The sequence below is a fragment of the Tachyglossus aculeatus genome, chromosome 5 (assembly GCF_015852505.1).
Source record: "Tachyglossus aculeatus isolate mTacAcu1 chromosome 5, mTacAcu1.pri, whole genome shotgun sequence".
Lineage (NCBI taxonomy): Eukaryota > Metazoa > Chordata > Mammalia > Monotremata > Tachyglossidae > Tachyglossus > Tachyglossus aculeatus.
Window position 1 is genome coordinate 102,714,209 of NC_052070.1, and position 19,421 is coordinate 102,733,629.

A 19,421-nucleotide genomic window follows, 5' to 3' on the forward strand; every position below is an offset into this window, starting at 1 on the left:
CCACATCACCATCGAAGTGAGCATCACCGCGGCAGTTTGCTTGCTTCGCTCTGCTTCGTGCTTATCGTCGTCTCGTACGTGCACATCTTCCGGGCCGTGCTGAGGATTTCGGCCGCCGAGGGTCGGGCCAAAGCCTTCTCCACCTGCCTGCCCCACCTCGTCGTCGTCATTCCCTTTGTCACGGCTTGTTTCTGTGCTTTCCTGAAGCCACCCTCAGACTCCCCCTCAGCTCCGCACTTGTTGGGATCCGGGTTCTACATAGTGGTGCCCCCCGCCCTGAATCCCCTCATCTACAGCCGAGGAACCTGGACGTGAAGGCCGCCATGGTTCTTCTCCTTGGAGAAATCTCTTCCATCTTGAAGAGAAAATGCCCATTCCCCCCATCAGACTGACGGTGGACACTGGTATATGACACCAGGTAGAGTAATGGTAATACTAATAACAGTGATTTTGTTACATGAGCCGAGCACTCTAATAAGCAAATGGGGCTGATACAAGGTGATCAACCCATGGAGGTTTCGGTTTAACTAAGAGGGAGAACAGGGATTGAATCCCTATTCGGTGGATAAGGGAACTGAGGCACAGAGAAGTAAAGTGACTCACCCAAGGTCACACAGTGGGTAGGTGGCAGAGCTCCCAGGCCCGTGCTCTTCCTATTAGGCCGCAATGCTTTCCACTGGTTAGGGATCTTTACACCTTAGTGTGCATTCTCCCCCTTCTAGACTGTAAGCTCGTTGTGGGTAGAGAAAGTGTCTACTAATTCTGTTGCACTGTCTTCTCCCAATTGCTTAGTGCAGTGCTCTGCACATAGTAAGCACTCAATAAATGACTGATTGATTGATTGATTACTCCTTCTACATGATGCTTGGGAGGGGTAATACATCAAGCCGGTTATTGGATGGGGATTGTCTCTATCTGTTGCCAAATTGTACTTTCCAAGCGATTAGTACACTACTACTCACAAAGTAAGCCCTCAATAAATATGACTGAATGATTGAACTAAGCGTTGTAAGCAGGAGACCCTCGTTTACACAGACCAAACCAGTCAGTCAGGCCGGACACTTTTTTATGGTATTTGTTAAGCACTTACTATGTGCCAGTCTCTGTACTTAGAGCTGGGGTAGATTCAAAGTAATCAGTTTGGACACCGTCCCTATCTCAAATGGGGCTCACAGTCTTCATCCTCATTTTTCAGTTGAGCGAACTGAAGCCTAGAGAAGTGAAGTGACTTGCCCACAGTCACACAGCAGACATGTGACGGAGCCAGGACTAGAAGCCAGGTCCTTCTGACTCCCAGGCACGCGCTCTACCCACTAGGCACTTCTCCTGTTGGCCATCTTTAGCCTTATGCCACACGAGTGACCCAGGAAGTAACATCTGAAATCAGAACAGTTTGAGCTGGAATTGATTTTGCCTCAGGAACAAATCTACCAATGATATTTTCACTCGAATTACCAGGATTGTGTATTCACTCAATTATCAGTAAATCGATCAATCAATGGTAAACATTGAGCACTTACTGTATGAAGAGCACTGTACTAATCCCTTCAGAGAGTCCAATATAACAGAAACCTTAGACTTGTTTCCTGCCCACAGTGAGCTTACAGTCTAGAGGGGAGAAAGACATCTATGTAATTATAAATATAAATCAATCAATTTTTTTTATTTAGCACTTCCTGTGCACAGAACACTGTATTTTTCACCATCTAGAATGTAAACATGTTATGGGTAATCAATCAATCAATGGTATTTATCGAGCGCTTACTATGTGCCAAGAACTGTTCTACATGATTGGGAGAGCACAAACAAGAGAATAAGCACAAATATTCCCTACCCGTAATGAGTTTGCAATCTAGGGAGGGAAGTCAGGGAGCATATCCCTAATTATGTTGTACTGTACTCCCCCAAGAGCTTTGTGCAGTGTTGTGAATATAGTAAGTGCCTAATCAATAGATGTAAAATGGAGTTAAAGTATCTATATCAAATCAGAGAAGCTCCACTGTAGTGAGTCGTGAGAACAAGGTTGTAAGGTTCTTGAGAGAAGGGAATGTGTCTCCCAACTTTATTGTATTATACTCTCCCATGCTCTTACTACAGTGTTCTGCACACGGTAAAGCCTCAATAAATACATTGATAAATAAATTTAACAAACATTATTTGCCTGAATACACAAGGGAAGTAGTGTTGTCTACTAGATAGAGCACGGGCCTAGGGATCAGAAGAGCATGAACTCTAATCCCAGGTCATCACCGTGTCTGCTGTGAGACCCTGAGAAAGTCATTTAACTTCTCTGTACTTCAGTTCTCACATCTGTAAAATGGAGATTAAGACTTTGAGCCCCATGTGGGAGTCATGGACTGTGTCCAACCTGATTAGCATATATCTAGCCCAGAACTTAGTACAGTTTCTGGCACATAGTAAGCGCTTAAGAAAAAGCATAATTATTATTATTACAGTCTAGAATACAATACAATAGAGTGTAGGCAGGTTTCATGCTCTCAGGGAATTTACTATTAGTCAGGGCAACAGACTAGAAGAGATAATAGAAATAGGTGAAATGGCGGAGTATAAGGATTCATTCGTTCAATCATATTTACTGAGAAGTACTGTGTGAAAAGCACTGTACTAAGCACTTGGGAGAGTACAGTATCACAATAAAGAGACACATTCCCTGCCCACAAAGAGCGTACAATCTAGAGGGGGAGACAGACATTAATATAAATAAATTAATTAATTACAGATATGTAATTAAGATATAGACATAAGTCCTGTGGGGCTGGGGTGAATATCAAAGTGTTTAGGGGACAAAGGCTCAAGTACTTTGGTGACACAGTAGAGAAAATCTAGGATGGAGAGATGAGAGATTAGTTCAGCGTGACTATAATATAGTGTTTTTGGTACAGTCTCTGCACACAGTGAGTGCTCAGTAATCAATCAATCATATTTATTGAGCTCTTACTGTGTGTACAGCAATTTGTACTAAGTGCCTGGGAGAGTACAATATACCAGAGTCAGTTGAATAAAAATGATAGTAATAAGAATTTTCGTTCTTGTTAAGCACTTACTATGTACCAAGCACTGTTCTAAAAGTTGGGATAGATACAAGTTAATCAGGTTGGACACGGTCCCTGTCCCACATTGTGGCTCACACTCTTAATCTCTATTTTACAGATAAGGTAGCTGAAGCCCGGAGAAGCGAAGTGACTTGCCCAAGTTCACACAGCGTAATGGTGGTGGAGCTAAGATTAGAACCCAGGTCCTATCATTAAATACCATTGAGAGATTAGTCAGGGAAAACTTTCTAAAGGAGATGTAATAAGCAGAAGCCGGTGATATAGTTCCTGCCATAAAGAACATATGGGCCAACGTGACTATGCATTCAATCATATTTATTGAGTGCTGACTGTGAGCAGAGAACTGTACTAAGTGCTTGAAAGTACAATTTGGCAACAGAGATAATCCCTACTCAACAACGGGCCTACAGTCTAGAAAGGGGGAGGCAGACAACAAAACAAAACAAAACAAAACAAAACGACAGGTATCAATAACATCAATATAAATAAATAGAACTGTAGATATATACACATCATTAATAAAATAATTAGAATTATATATATGTACAAATATACACAAGTGCTGTGGGGTGTGGAGGGGGTAGAGCAGAAGGAGGGAGTCAGGGTGATGGGGAGGGGAGGAGGAGCAGAGGAAAAGGAGGGCTCTGTCTGGGAAGACTTCCTGGAGGAGATGAGAAGGTAGGGTATCCAGGGTCACCCCAAAACGACTCCAATAGGAGATGAGAGAAAAGAAATACTAAAGACCCTCCCCAAAGGTACCAAAATTCCGGTTGACATAACACAAATAAAAAGGGAAAGAAAAGTGAATGAAGGCAAGGAAATTGGCTTCTTCAAAAACATTAGAATTCTCCCCATCGCCGCCTTCATGTCCCTGTTCTTCAGGCTGTAGATGAGGGGGTTCAGGGTGGGGGGCACCACTGTTTAGAATACGGTCAACAGCCGGCCCAGGGCCGAAGTGGAGACCGAGGGCAGTTTTAAATACGCAAAAAGCCCAGTGGAGAAAAGCAGAGTGGCGACAACGAGGTGCAGCTGGCAGGTGGAGAAGGCTTTAGACCTGCCTTCTTGGGAAGAGATAGTCCTCACTGTAGAGAAGATGTGGGCATAGGAAATGACTATAAAGAGGAAGCAGAAAAAGTTTAAAGTCGCACTGGCAATGAGCAGGAACACCTCCCTGAGGGCACCATCGGAGCGGGAAAGGGCCAGTAACTGGATCAAGTCACAGAAAAATAGGCGGATCACGTTCGAGTCACCAAAAGACAAGGAAATTGTATTGACAGTATGCGTGAGGCCCAAGAAACCACCCCAAAGCCGGGAGGCGGCGGCCATCTTCCCACAGGCCCTTTGGTCCAGGATGACCTTGTAGCTCAGGGGGCGGCAGATGACGAAATAGCGGTCATAGGATAGCTCTGTGAGCGATCTCCAGTGAAGCAGAACAAATGAAGAAATGGAGTTGAGCAGCACAGCCCAGGAAGGAGATTGATCACTTGCTGGTCAGCGAGTTGTAGATGGATTTGGAGACGGTGACTGAGATGAGACACAGATCACTGAAGGACATGTTCCTGAGGAAGACGTACGTAGGGATGTGGAGGCTCAGGTCGAGGGTGTTGGCGACGATGAGGAGATTCCCCGTCGTGTCCATCAGGTTGACCAGGAGGAACAGCGTGGCATGGACAAGCTGCTGCTCCCAGATCTCCGAGAAATCCAGCAGGAGGAATTCTCTCACCGTGGAGACATTGGCCTTGTCCAGCGGGAGGCCTTTAGACATCTTGTGATAGGACCTGATTTCAGACAATCAATCAAACAATTAAACAATTATATTTATTGAGCGCTTACTTGGAAGAGTACAATCTAAACAAACAGATTGAAAGACACGTTCCCTTCCCACAAGGTCTATAGGGTGTTTGAATCAATCAATCAATCAATCCTATATTCATTTATTCATTCATTCATTCGTATTTATTGAGCACTTACTGCGAGCAGAGTATTGTACTGAGCGTTTGGGAGAGTACAATACAGCAAAACTGATAGACACAATCAAATCAATCAATCAATCAGTGGTATTTATTGATTGCTTACTAATAAGCAATTGGTATTCTTTGAAAACTCACCATTCATTCATTCATTCATTCGTATTTATTGAGCACTTACTATGTGCAGATCACTGTACTAAGCGCTTGGAAGCGAGAAGCAGCATGGCTCAGTGGAAAGAGCACGGGCTTTGGAGTCAGAGGTCATCGGTGAAATCCCGGCTCCGCCAATTGTCAGCTGTGTGACTTTGGGCAAGTCACTTAACTTCTCTGTGCCTCCGTTACCTCATCTGTAAAATGGGGATTAAGACTGTGAGGTCCCTGTGGGACAACCTGATCATCTTGTAACCTCCCCAGCTCTTAGAACAGTGCTTTGCACATAGTAAGCGCTTAATAAATACCATTATTATTAGTAATAGTAGTATTGTTGGAAAGTTCAATTCGGCGACCAATAGAGACAATCCCTACCAAACAATGGGCACTATGTGCGGAGCACTGTACTAGGCACTTGGGGAAATACAATATAGCAGAGTTTCCTGCCAATAAGGAGCTTAAAGTCTAGAAGAGGAGACAGAATTTACCAGTCTACAGTGTTCACGACACGTTTCCATCACGGGGGACTGAACCCAGACTCGGAAACTGGAACTCAGTTCAAAACTCCCATTTCCATGGCTGCCCCATCTGATTCCCCCCGCCCCCAACCCCCCAACTCAAAAGAACACATAGACCTTCTTACTCACTACTTGGTCTTCAGGAAACTGCTGTCCACTGCTCCGTTACTGTTCAGGTGCCCGGAAGCATGAGTGATATTTATCGAGCACTTACCGTAGACAGAGGGAGAGCACTATACTAAGCGCTCGGCAGAGGACAATATAATAGTGTTGAAAACCTTCCCAGCCTTTAACTACTTCTGGGAAAAAAAAGTCAGTTTGCTTGGCCGGAAGCAAGAGGCTGCTGAGCGTGGATTCATCTTCAGACCTCCAGAGTGGACGGTGAGGGGATATCTGCTCCGCGTGCCGAGTCCTATCCTTCCCCAAGGTCACAGGAAGGAGTTCCGACAACGGTCTGGGAGGTCAGCGTCTCAGATGCTTTATGTCATCACGGCCTCTCCATGGGGAGGAATACGAGGGAACGGCCCCCCAGAAACTGGGGTAATTAGCTACCGACCCATCTAACATCCACTGATGCCCTCCAAGGAAGAGGGATTGGGAGACTGAAGAAAACTGTTCTTCCCCTCTCTCTGACTTCGATTCACAGACAGGTCCCTGATCTTTTCCTCTCTGGGACCCTGATTCCCAGAACTTTTCCTGATTTTCTCTTCTCTAAGATCCTGATTCCCAGATATTTCCCTGATCTTTTCCTCTCGTAGACCCTGATTCACGGACCCATCCCTAATCATTTCCTGTCTTGGAACCTGATTCACGGAGAAGTTCTTAATCTTCTCTTCCCTCTACCACGGTTGACAGACTGTTCCTGGATCTTCTTCTCTCTTGGGCCCTGTCTCTTCTGGAAGGTCACATCTCCTTCAAGAGGCCTTCCCTGATTAAGCCCTATGTACACAAGCCTTCCCACAGCAGTCACGTGCATATTCGTCATTTATTTAGTCATATTAATGTCCATCTCCCCCTCTAGACTGCAAGCTCATTGAGGGCAGGGAATGTGTCTACCAACTCTGTGATATTACTGTGTTGGATTCTCCCGAGCACTTAGTACAGTGCTCTGCATACTGTAAGTGCTCAATAAATACGATTGATTGATTGATCTCTACCCACAATGCATTTACAGTGTAGGGGGGAGACAGACATTAATATAGAGAAATTACAGATATGAACATAGGCTCCGTGAGGCTGACTGTGGTGTGAATAAGCACAGAGGCATAATGGAAAAAGCCTCGACTTGGGAGTCAGTGGTTGTAGGTTCTAATCCTGGCTGCTTCCTTTTAACAGCTGTGTAACTTTGAGCAAGTCAACTTCTCTGGGCCTCAGTTGCCTCATTTATAAAGTGGGGAGTAAGACTGTGAGCCCCACATCGGACAACCTGATTACTTTGTATCTACCCCAGTGCTCAGAACAGTGCTTGGCACATAGAAAGCACTTAACAAATACCATCATTATAAAGGGTGCAAATTCAAGTGCAAGAGTGATGCAGAAGGGAGTGGGAGAAAAGGAAATGAGGGCTTAGTCAGCGAAGATTTCTAGGAGGAGATGGACCTTCAATAAAACCCAGAGGGGGTAGGTCCGATGAGTACGGGAAGGGAGTTGTTGGTAAGGGAGAAAGCTTGATTCATTCACTCATTCATTCATTCAATCATTCATTCGATCGTATTTACTGAGCACTTACTGCGTGCAAAGTACCTTCCTAAGTGCTTCGGAGAGTATAATATAACAATAAACAGACTCATTCCCTGACCACAACAACCTTACGTTCTAGAATGGGAAACAGATATTCACATCTATAAATAAAATTACAGAAATGTACATAAGTGCAATGGGGCTTGGAGGGGGGATGAATAAAGAGAGCAAGTCAGGGTGATGCAGAAGGGATGCACAAAGCCTCCACCTTGTGACTTTTGGGGGCACAATTGGGCTGAAAAGGGGGAAGGGAAATGATGCTATGGGTGGCACATCATAGTAAGGACAGGAAATGATAAGATCTCAGTTTTTTTGCACAGCAGCTTTACATTTCCAGAGCATTCTCATGTCAGTGATCTCATTTCAGCCACACAGGAGACTGGAGTCAGAAGGACCTGTGTTTTAATCCCGTCTCTGCCTCTTGTCTCCTGTGTGATTTTGGGCAAGTCAGTTCACTTCTCGGTGCCTCAGTATTCTGTAAAAATGCGGATTAAGATTGTGAGCCCCACGTGGGACTGGGACTGATTCCAACCTGATTATTTTGTAACTATCCAGGCACTTAATACATTGCTTGCCACATAGTAAGCAATTAACAAATACCACCATCATCATCATCATCATTTATTCATTCATTCGTAATTGTTGAGCGCTTACTGTGTGCAGATCACTGTACTAAGCGCCTGGGAAGTACAAGTCTGCAACATATAGTGATGGCCCCTACCCAACAACGGGCTCACAGTCTAGAAGGGGGAGACAGCCAACAAAACAAAACATGTAGACAGGTGCCAAAATAGTTCAGAAAAATTGGATTATAGCTAAATGCGCATTATTAACAAAATAAATAGAATAGTAAATGTGTACAAGTAAAATAAATAGAGTAATAAATCTGTACAAATATATACAAGTGCTATAGGGAGGGGAAGGAGGTAGGGCAGAGGGGGGTGATGAGCAAGAGGAGGGGGAAAAGGGGGCTCAGTCTGGGAAGGCCTCCTGGAGGAGGTGAGCTCTCAGTAGGATTTCGAAGGGAGGAAGAGTGCTAGCTTGGCAGATGGGTGGAGCCAGGGCATTCCAGACAAGGGAAGGACGTGGGCCGGGGGTTGACGGAGGGACAGGCGAGAACGTGGCACAGTGAGGAGGTTAGCGGCAGAGGAGCGGAGGGTGCGGGCTGGGCTGTAGAAGGAGAGAAGGGAGGTGAGGTCGGAGGGGACGAGGTGATGGAGAGTCTTGAAGCCGAGAGTGAGGAGTTTTTGTTTGATTCGTTGACAGAAAACCACTGGAGATTATTGAAAATGTCCAGAGCGTTGCTGTACAAAGATAATGCGGGCAGCAGAGTGAAGTATAGACTGAAGCCGGGAGAGACAAGAGGATTGGAGATCAGAGAGGAGGCTGATGCAGTAATTCAGTCGGGATAGGATGAGAGATTGAACCAGCAAGGTAGCGGTTTGGATGGAGAGGAAAGGGGGGATCTTGGCGATGTTGTGGAGGTGATGGCAGATTTTAGTGACGGATTGGATGTGTGGGGTGAATGAGAGAGCAGAGTCGAGGATGACACCATGGTTGCGGGCTTGTGAGACGGGAAGGATGGTAGTGCCGTCTACAGTGACGGGAAAGTCAGGGAGAGGGCTGGATTTGGGAGGGAAGATAAGGAGCACAGTCTTGGACATATTGAGTTTTAGGCAGTGGGCAGATATCCAGATGGAGATGTTCTGAAGGCAGGAGAAGATATGAGTCTGAAGGGAAAGAGAGGGAACAGGGGCGGAGATGTAGATTTGGGTGCCATCAGCATATAGATGCCAGTTGAAGCCGTGGGAGCGAATGATTTCACCAAGGGAGTGAGTAAAGATGGAGAACAGAAGGGGACCAAGAACTGACCCTTAAGGAACCCCTAAAGAAGGGGGATGGGAGGAGGAGGAGGAGCCCTCGAAGGAGACTGAGAATGAACGGGCAGAGAGATAAGAGGAGTAGCAGGAGAGGACGGAGTCTGTGAAGCCAAGGTTGGATAGCGTGTTGAGAAGAAGGGGATGGTACACAGTGTGGAAGGCAGCTGGGAGGTCGAGAAGGATTAGGATAGAACAGGAGCCATTGGACGTCGCAAGAAGAAGGTCATTGGTGACCCTGAGAGTGTAGGGGACGTAATCCAGATTGGAGGGGGTCTAAGAGAGAGTTGGAGTTGAGGAATACGAGGCAGCACGGGCAGACGACTCGTTCTAGGAGTTTGGAAAAGAAGGGTAGGAGGGAGATATGGCCATAAAGGGAAAGGGCAGTGGGGTCAAGAGCCGTTTTTTTAGGAAGAGAGAGACATGGGCATGTTTGAAGGCAAAGGGGAAGGAACCAGTGGAGAGCGAGCGGTTGAAGATGAAAGTTAAGGAAAGGAGGAGGAAAGGGGCGAGATTTTTCATAAAATGAGACGGAATGGGGTCCGAAGCACGGGTCGATGGGGTGGCACTTGAGAGGAGGGAGATCTCACCTGAAGATACTGCTGGGAAGGAAGGGGAAGTAGAGGAGAAATTTGAGAGCCGGGGGGATGGAGAAGGGGGAGGGGTGACTTTGGGGATCTCAGACCTGATGTTGTTACTTTTATTCATTCATTCATTCAATCGTATTTATTGAGCGCTTACTGTGTGCAGCGCACTGTACTAAGCTCTTGGGAAGTACAAGTTGACAACATATAGAGACGGTTCCTACCCAACAGCGGGCTCACAGTCTAGAAGGCGGAGACAGACAACAAAATAAAACATATTAACAAAATAAAATAAATAGAATTTTTTTTTTTTTGGCAGATGATGTAGGAGGCCAGATCGTTGGGGGTGGGAGGTGGGGGGGGAGAGGAATAGGGGGCCTGAGGAGGGAGTTAAATGTCCGGAACAGCTGACGGGGGTGATGGGCATGGGTGTCAATAAGGCAAGAAAGATAGTTTTGCCTGGCAAAGGAGAGGGCAGAGTTAAGGCAGGAAAGGATCATCGCTGGAATCACCTCTTGCCTCACACTCCAGGTTCCTCAAACTGTGAGTTTCAGGTGGGAAAGAAAGTTTATCCAAAGTGATTAAGTTGTCTCTGCCCTAGAACTGGCAATCGGCATATCTCTGTCTCTGTCTCTCTCTGTCTCTGTCGCTCTCTGTCAATCTCTGTCTCTCTCTGTCTCTCTCTCTCTCTCTGTCTCTCTCTCTCTCTCTCTCTCTCTCTCTCTTCCTCTCTCTCTTACACAAATACCCACACGCTAGACCCAAAGGCATCACAGAGCGTCCCCCAGGCTCAACCTCAACCCCAGAGTGCAGCCCGAAGCGGCTTCTGAAGACACTGCTGTTGCGGGACACCTCCAACCTCCGTCCTATCGCAGCTTGGGATGGACCTTAGTGCACCGTGTTTCCTCAACACCTTGGTATTTGGGGGGGGTGTTGTTCCCCGCCCCCATGCCCCCAGGTCACGATGTGGAGACCAACAGAACGTTGGAGGAGGGAACAAGAGTGATGAACGGGGACCACTGAGCAACTAGGGATGCCACTTTCGTGCTCAACCGCCCAGGAGAAAACACGTAACCTGACGGACAGTGCGACGACTAATGAGGGTTCCCTCCTGTGGGAGTATCTTTGGGAGGGCCAAGGGGAGCTGCCTGGGTTAACTCGGAGCGGGCTTAGGCAAATGAAAGGACATGTTCAAACCACGCCTGTGTAAGGGGCCCGCAGTCAGTACGTGAATCCGGACCCGCTGGTGCCTGGACCGGTGCGGATTTGTGCTTAACCCAAGGCGGGAGGGAATAGGGTTAAAAGTGCCACACTTGGAGCGAGTTGGGGGTCGATAAAGGGTGTTCTTTGTGCCGAACGCTCTACATCACCTTGAGTGGTGGCGAGGATGTAACAAACCCCATGATGCCTAGAATTAGGAATGGGAAAACGGACTGACTGAGCAACCACCTACTGCGCTCCGCTCCGCTCCACGGCCGTCAGCCCCTCCGCGGGGCACGACGGGAGTGGTAGTTCAGGAAGCGGAGCCGACATCTGTCAGGAGCGAGCGTCAGACTACGGCTCCCTGGAATCTTTGTGTCCCGAGCCGGAAAGGCCTCCCGCCCTCCCCTGGCAACCAGGGCTGATTAACGAAGTCCGTGCCTGGGCCGGGGACGTTAGTCCCCGCATTACTGCGGGGGTGTTGGTTCAGCGGTTACTCGACATATCGCTGAGGTGGGGACCCTTAGATCAGAGCATAGGCAGCCTACCTCCCATACGGGTCTCCCACACTGAGGAAGAGAGAGAACGTGTAGTTCAGTCCCAATTTTCACAATGAGGTAACTGAGACACAGAGAAGACAAAGAGTCTTTGCCCAAGGGCACAAGTCACGAAAGTGTCGGAGCTGGGACTAGGACCCAGGTCACCCAACTCTCAGCCCTGTGTAGTTTTCACTAGTTTCGCTGCTTCTTGACGGTTGTGCGGGGTCTTTGGGCCGGCAGCGGGGCCGGAGGAATCCAGAGGAGCCGGCCGTGGCCAAAGTGATCAGGACAGCTGCGTTTGCGTGGCAACGCCGCGGTTTGACTTCAGCGCTCAACTGATGCATCAGTACTCTAGGACTTCGTCATCCTCTATGACCTTCTCCTACCCGGAACATACTTTTTGTCACTCCTCGTATCTAGCTTGGAAGGTTCATATGTGTTGTCCACCTTAGCCGCGTACTCCAGCGGAAGCTGTATTGACTACATTTTCCCTATAGGCTTAGCATAACCGACTCCATTGTATGCAGGGTATGTGAGGAGTAGGCCCCGGCCTCTCGGAAGATCCTGTAATCGAGGAGGACTGACACTGATCAAAGTGGCTACGCCCTGTCTGAGTTGACTCATCCTGTGTGGGCGATGTCTCCTGCTAACATCTCCTGTTAACAGGGTGCCAAGGTTTCGCGTGCGCAGGAATCCTTTGTGTAGCTCCGATGGGGAAACCAAATAATAGGGAAGAAGCGGCTGGAATCCAGGTTGTTGGTCACTCGTACCTCTCGGGAGGTGAACGGGCGAGCAGTCAGCATTCCTACCTCTCCTGATTTATCTGAACTCATGTCTCCGAGTCATTTTTCCTACCTGTGTCACCACCTTGGGTTCTCGAAACCTGTGGCCGATTTACACCGGTTAAAGTATTTTGCCCCCTGCTTGTCGATAACAGTGTGTACTATATATCGCCATCACATCAAATTAGAAATGTCCAATAACAGAAAACTTTCACGCCCCTTTCAAATCCTTTCTGGGCACCTGTCTTTTTTTTCTTTTTCTTGGTGTTCATTAATAAGGCTTTACTAATTGCTAAGCACTGAACTAAATGCTGAGATAAACTCAAGCTAATCAGGTTGTACAAAGTCCCTGCCCCAGATGTGGCTCACAGTCTTAACCCCACGTTTTACTGATGAGGTAACTGAGGCCCAGATAAATTAAGTGATTTGCTCAGAAGGTCAGTAGAAAATGGGAGAGCAAAGTCAAGATTAGAGCACAGGTCCTTCTGACTCCCAGGCCCGTTCTCTATTCACTAGGCCATGCATCTCCTCTTTCCCATCGCTGTAGACAATACTCCCTTTCGCCCTATCTCACAAGTCTGAATCCTTGTGTTGTTCTAGACTCAATCAATCAATTGTATTTATCGAGCGCTTAATGCTTGCAAAGCACTGTATTAAGCGCTTGGGGGAGTTAAACCCGACAATATAACAGACACATTCTTTGCTCACAACGAGCTGACAGTCTAGAACAGAAGACGGACACCATGGCAAATAATTACGGCTATACACACAGGCCGTGTGGGGCTGGGCGCGGGGTTTGCTACGCACCCCTCATCGAAGGCGCAATTCTGTCCTTCGCCAGTCATTCATTCAATCATTCATTCATTCAATCGTATTTATTGAGCGTTTACTGTGTGCAGAGCACTGTACTGATTGCTTGGGAAGTACAAGTTGGCAATAGATAGAGACGGTCCCTACCCAACGGCGGGCTCACAGTCTAGAAGGGGGAGACAGACAACAAACAAACATATTAACAAAATAAAATAAATAGAATAAATATGTACAAGTAAAATAAATAAATAGAGTAATAAATATGTACAAACATATATACATATTTACATATATACAGGTGCTGCGGGGAGGGGAAGGAGGTAAAGTGGGGGAATGGGGAAGGAGAGGAGGGGAAGAGGAAGGAGGAGGCTCAGTCTGGGAAGGCCTCCTGGACGAGGTGAGCTCTCAGTAGTGCTTTGAATGGAGGAAGAGAGCTAGCCTGGCGGATGTGGGGAGGGAGGGCATTCCAGGCCAGGGGGAGGACGTGGGCCAGGGGTCGACGGCGGGACAGGCGAGAACGAGACAGAGTGAGGAGGTTAGCAGCAGAGGAGCGGAGGGTGCAGGCTGGGCTATAGAAGGAGAGACGGGAGGTGAGGTAGGAGGGGGCGAGGTGATGGAGAGCCTTGAAACAGAGAGTGAGGAACTTTTGCTTGATGCGTAGGTTGATTGGTAACCACTGGAGATTTTTGAGGAGGGGAGTAACATGCCCAGAGCGTTTCTGCACAAAGACGACCCGGGCAGCAGCGTGAAGTATAGACTGAAGTGGGGAGAAACAGGAAAATGGGAGATCAGAGAGGAGGCTGATGCAGTAATCCAGTCGAGATAGGATCAGAGATTGAACGAGCAGGGTAGCGGTTTGGATGGAGAGGAAAGGGAGGATCTTGGCGATGTTGCGGAGGTGAGACCGGCAGGTTTTGGTGATGGATTGGATGTGAGGGGTGAACGAGAGAGCGGAGCCGAGGATGACACCAAGGTTGCGGGCTTGTGAGACGGGAAGGATGGTAGTGCCGTCAACAGTGATGGGAAAGTCAGGGAGAGGGCAGGGTTTCGGAGGGAAGATAAGGAGTTCAGTCACAATTCCCCGACTCCGTGGTTTCTGCGCTCCACCCAATGGCCACGAGCCCCGTGGCGGAGCACGATGGGGTAGGTAGTTCGGTGGGAGGAGGAAAACGCTATCCAAAGCGACCATCCGACTACGACTCCCAGAGGGCTTTGTGTCCCGAGCCACAATGGTCTCCTCGCGACAAGGTCCGATTGGCTGTGTCGGTGACTGGCCTAGGCTAAATTAGTGCCCGCATCACACACGGGGCTCCCAGGATAAGGAAAATGGATAACAGGTAGTTATCTCATCTGTAAAAGGTGGGTAAGACTGTGAGCCCCATGTGGGACAGGAACTGTGAACAACCTGATTAGCTTGAGTATATTCCAGCGCTTAGTACAGTGCCTTGCACATAGTAAGCCCTTATTAAAGATTACCAGAAAAAAAAATACAGGTCCCAGACAGGGTTTGAAAGGGAAGAGCAGGAGTTCTGTTTTGGACATGTCTATTTTGAGGTGTTGGCGGAATATAGTAAAGATGATCCCATAGTACACATGACTAGGGTTATGGTTAGGGTTATGTTCAGAGCTAAGGCTAGGCCTAGGGATGGAGTTATGGCTAGGGTTAGGATTGGGGTCAGAGTTAAGGGTACAGCCAGGATGAAGTTTAGGGTAAGGATTAGGGCTAGGGTTGAGGTTCAAGTTAGGATTAGGCTTAGGTTTAAGGTTAGGTTTCATGATTGGTTTAAGACTAGGCCTGGGGCTACAGATAGGATTAGGAATATTCATCCCCCATCCTATCCCCACGAAACGTATGTACATATCTCTAATTGATTTGTTTATATTTATGTCTGCCTCCACCCTAGACAGTAAACTCATTGTTGGCAGGGAATGTGTCTGTTTATTTTTATACTGTACTCTCCCAAGCCTTTAGGACAATGTTCTGCATACAGCGCAGCTGTGCTCAGTAAATATAATTGAATGAATGAATGGATGAATGAATGAATGTTCAGTGTTATGACTAGGTTAAGATTATTGTTACAGATAGGGTTAGGTTTAGGGTTAGTGTTATTGTGAGGGTTAAGGTTAAGATTAAGGATAGAGTTAAGGTTATGTTGAAGGTTAAGGTTAGAATTAAGGTTAGGGTTAGGATTACAGTTACTGTTAGGATGAAGGTTATGGTAGGGAAAGGGTTAGGCCTAGGGCTAGAGTTAGAACAGGGTCTTCACTTAGTGTTAGGGTTAGGGTTAAGGTTTAACAGAGGTTTAAGATTAGGGATAGATTTAGGGCTGTGGCTATGCCTAGGTTTTGGGTTAGAGTTAGGGCTAGGCCTGGAAGAGTGTAGTTGAAGCACAATTTAGGAAAACAAGCTAGGTCAATGCGAAGTGGAGACTGAAAACAACATGGAGTAAGGTTGGTTAGGAGTTGGTTTCTAAATTCCCCTCCCCCTACGTTGTACACACACTAACACGAAGCAGATATTAATGCAAGCATATTCATGCAATCTTTTCAATATTTAATAACAAAACACTTCACACATTCCCACTCTTATACAAACTTGAAGGTGCACCCAAACTCAACACATTCACACTATCTTTTCAGCACTTAGAATGGAGATGTTCACACGTCATACTAGGACTCTCGGAGGACAGGAGTCCAGGCGGGAGAAATACAAAGGAAGATTCCCCAGCGAGTTTCATTATTATTTGCTCCGAGGTTTCTCTGAGCCCCCTTCCTTCGAACACCTAACACTGGTCTAAGCCATCTGGTAGGCTTAGATCAGAATTTACTTACTTAGATTAGAATTTACTGAGCAGTGGGTTTCTTCCAGATGCACATCTATAATAAACGAGAAACATGTTTAGGGTAGAATCAGATGTGCAAATAGAATGCAACATCCAGGTTTTTGAGGTTCTTTTTTGCATCGTGGACACGGAGGGTCACGAGGACAAGGGAACACGGAGCAAAGCTGAATGCACTAATCGAAGGGAGAGGAAATATGTTTTATATTGTCATTGTTACTAAGCCCTGGGGGTTAGTAAATTAACAATATAATCACAATGGACACAGCCCATGTCTCACATGGCGCTCACCGTGTTAATCCCCATTTTACAGATACGGGAACTGAGGCACCAAGAAGTTAAATGACCTGCCCAAGGCCCCACAGCAGCCAAGTGGCAGAGCTGGGATTAGACCTCAGGTCTTCTGATTCCTAGGCCCGGGTTCTATGAAGTAGGCCACGCTATTTCCCAGTTTCCTAAAGAAGCTCCAAAGCTAGGACAAAGAGCCCAAGTCATAGTTGGGCAGAAGAACCCACGGTTCATCTGAATCCTGGCTTCCTTGAGCACAGGGGCCATTTACTCATCTTCCGGGCTCATTTCCTGGGGAAGGGCAAGCCCCCGTGAAGCCGGTAGAGCCGACAGAGCAATTACCACAAGTTCATTCATTCAATCACATTTATTAAGCCCTTACTGTATGCGAGGCAGTGTACCTAGCTCTTGGGAGAGTACAATACAACAATAAACAACACAACAAGCTTACGGTCTAAAGGAGAGACCCCCATTATCCTCGGAACCCATAGGTAACCAGACCTGGAATTCCCTCCTCCTTTGGGAAGTGTTTAATTTGAGCTGGGAAAATCCAACCAAGAGGGCAGGGAGATATATGGAACCTGGTGGACAGATAATCAATCAATCAATCAGCCAATAACACTGATTGAGCACTTACCGTTTGCAGAGACCGCACTGAACACTTGGGAGAGTAAATACAATGGTGTTGGTAGGCTTCCTCACCTTCAGAGTCTTACTAAGGACACATATTCTCCAAGAAACATTTAAGCCCTCCTGTTCCCCTAATCCCTCCCCTTTCTGCCTGCGTATCCTATTCTCCTGGATCAATACCTTTTAAGCACTTGATATTCAACCCACCCTAAGCCCCTCAGCACTACGTATATAACTGAATATTATTTATTTATATTAATGTCATTATCCCCCTCTAGGCTGTAAACTCTTTGTGGACAGGGAAGGCGCCTACCAATTCTGTTGCATTGAACCTTTCCAAGTGCTTAGTACAGTGTTCTGCCCAGAGTAAGCGATCAATAAATACCACGGATGGCTTGAGTGTTTTGTTTCTGTGTTCTGTCATATCATGGACCAAAATGTGTGAGTACCCAAAAGCCAAGCAAAGTGCTGAACGTCATCAGGAAGACTACTGATAACAAAAAATGATTTCATCGTGACAACAATGATGGTCTCTCCACACAAGGATATGCGAGGTTATTGGAGAGAGGCAACTAAAATGTTTTTTGTAATGCATTTGTTAAACACTTTTTATGTGCCAGGCACTGTACTAAGAGCTGGGGTAGATACAAGATAATCAGGTTGGACAGAGTCATTTTCCCACGTAGGACTCACAGCCTAAATCCTCATTTTACAAATGAGAAAACTGAGACACAGAAAAGTGAAGTGATTTGCCTAAGGTCACACAGCAGACAAGTGACGGAGCTGGGATTAGACCTCAGGTCCTCTGACCCCCGGGCCCGTGCTGTAGCTACTAGGCCATGCTGCTTCTTAGGTGTCATGGATAGAAAGGAGCTTCTGCAGGAGGCTATTTGATTTTAAAGGTGGGGACGGGAGGCTACCTCCTAAGGAACGTTGAGGAACTCAACCCGCCAGTGGGAAAGTGGAGATGGAGCGGTAGAAGGGAAGAGGCAGGAGGCAACAAGCACCCACAGGTGTGGCAGTGAACACCAGAATGGTCGTCATGACAGTGGACTGGTACTCTGGACTGAAGGAAATCAGACTCCATACTTCGTGACGAAGAGCTGACACAGGAAGCTGTAAGTGACTTTTGATCTCCTCCAGGCAGGAGGGCCGTATCCTCCACGGCCACATCCTAGTTGGGAGTGGAGGTCGGGACCTGTGAACAATCAAAATCATATACTATAAATTATTTTATATTAATTCCTGTCTCGTATGCTAGGTGCTAAGCGTGTGGTGTGCAGGGAATATGTCTACCAATTCTGTTGGATTGGACTCTTCCAAACACCTACTACTGTACTGTGCACACAGTAAGCGCTCAATAAATACCATCGTTGTTGTTAACCGTAACCACAGAGGGGATGAGATGATGATAGAAGAGCTCAGACAAGACCACACCTAACAACCACCCAATCAATATTATTTACTGAGTACTTACATTGCATTTTAATGGCATTTATTATGAGCTTACTACATGCCAGGCACTGTACTAAGCAATGGAATAGGTATGAGATCATGAGAATGGACATAGTTTCTGTCCCACATAGGGTTTACAATCTTAATCCCCATTTTACAGATGAGGCAACTGAGGCACAGAAGTCAAGGGACTTGGTCAAGGTCACATAGGAGACAAGCGGTGGAGGCAGGGTTTAGAACACAGGTTGCTTATTGGAAAAAGCAGGGGCTTGGGAGTCAGAGGACCTGGGTTCTAACCCCGGCTCTGCCACTTGTCTGCTGTGTGACCTTGGGCAAGTCTTTAACTTCTCTTTGGCTCAGTTACCTCATCTGCATAATGGGGATTAAAACTGAACCCCACGTGGGACAACCTGATTACCTTGTTTCTACCCCAGCGTTTAGAACAGGGCTCGGCACATTGTATGCACATAACAAATACCATAATGCTAATAATTCCCAAGCCCCAGCTTTTTCCACTAGGCCTTGCTGTATACCGTATGCGGAGCCCAACACCAACGTCTTGGAGCTGGCCAATAGAAGACTTAGTAGGCCCATTTCTTGCCCACAGTGAGCTTAAGTTCTATAAAGGGAGATACGACAGAAATAGATGGCAGAGATCAGTCAATCAGTGGTAATTATCGAGCACCTACTGGGTGCCTCTGTGCAGAGAACTGTACTAAGCATTTGGGAGAGTACAACAGAGTTGGTAGTCATGTTCTCTGAACCCAGGGAGCTCGGATATGTGCATACGTGCTACAGGGCCGAGGGTGTGCTGAATATCACGTATACAAAAGGTATGAATCCAAATGCATAGAAGAGTCTGAAGGGATCTTGTAACACAAATCAACAGGAGAGAATCAGAAACTCGCTCCTGAGAACAGCAGGACAGAGGATAGAGGAAAATAAAGATGTAGCTGAGGCTGGA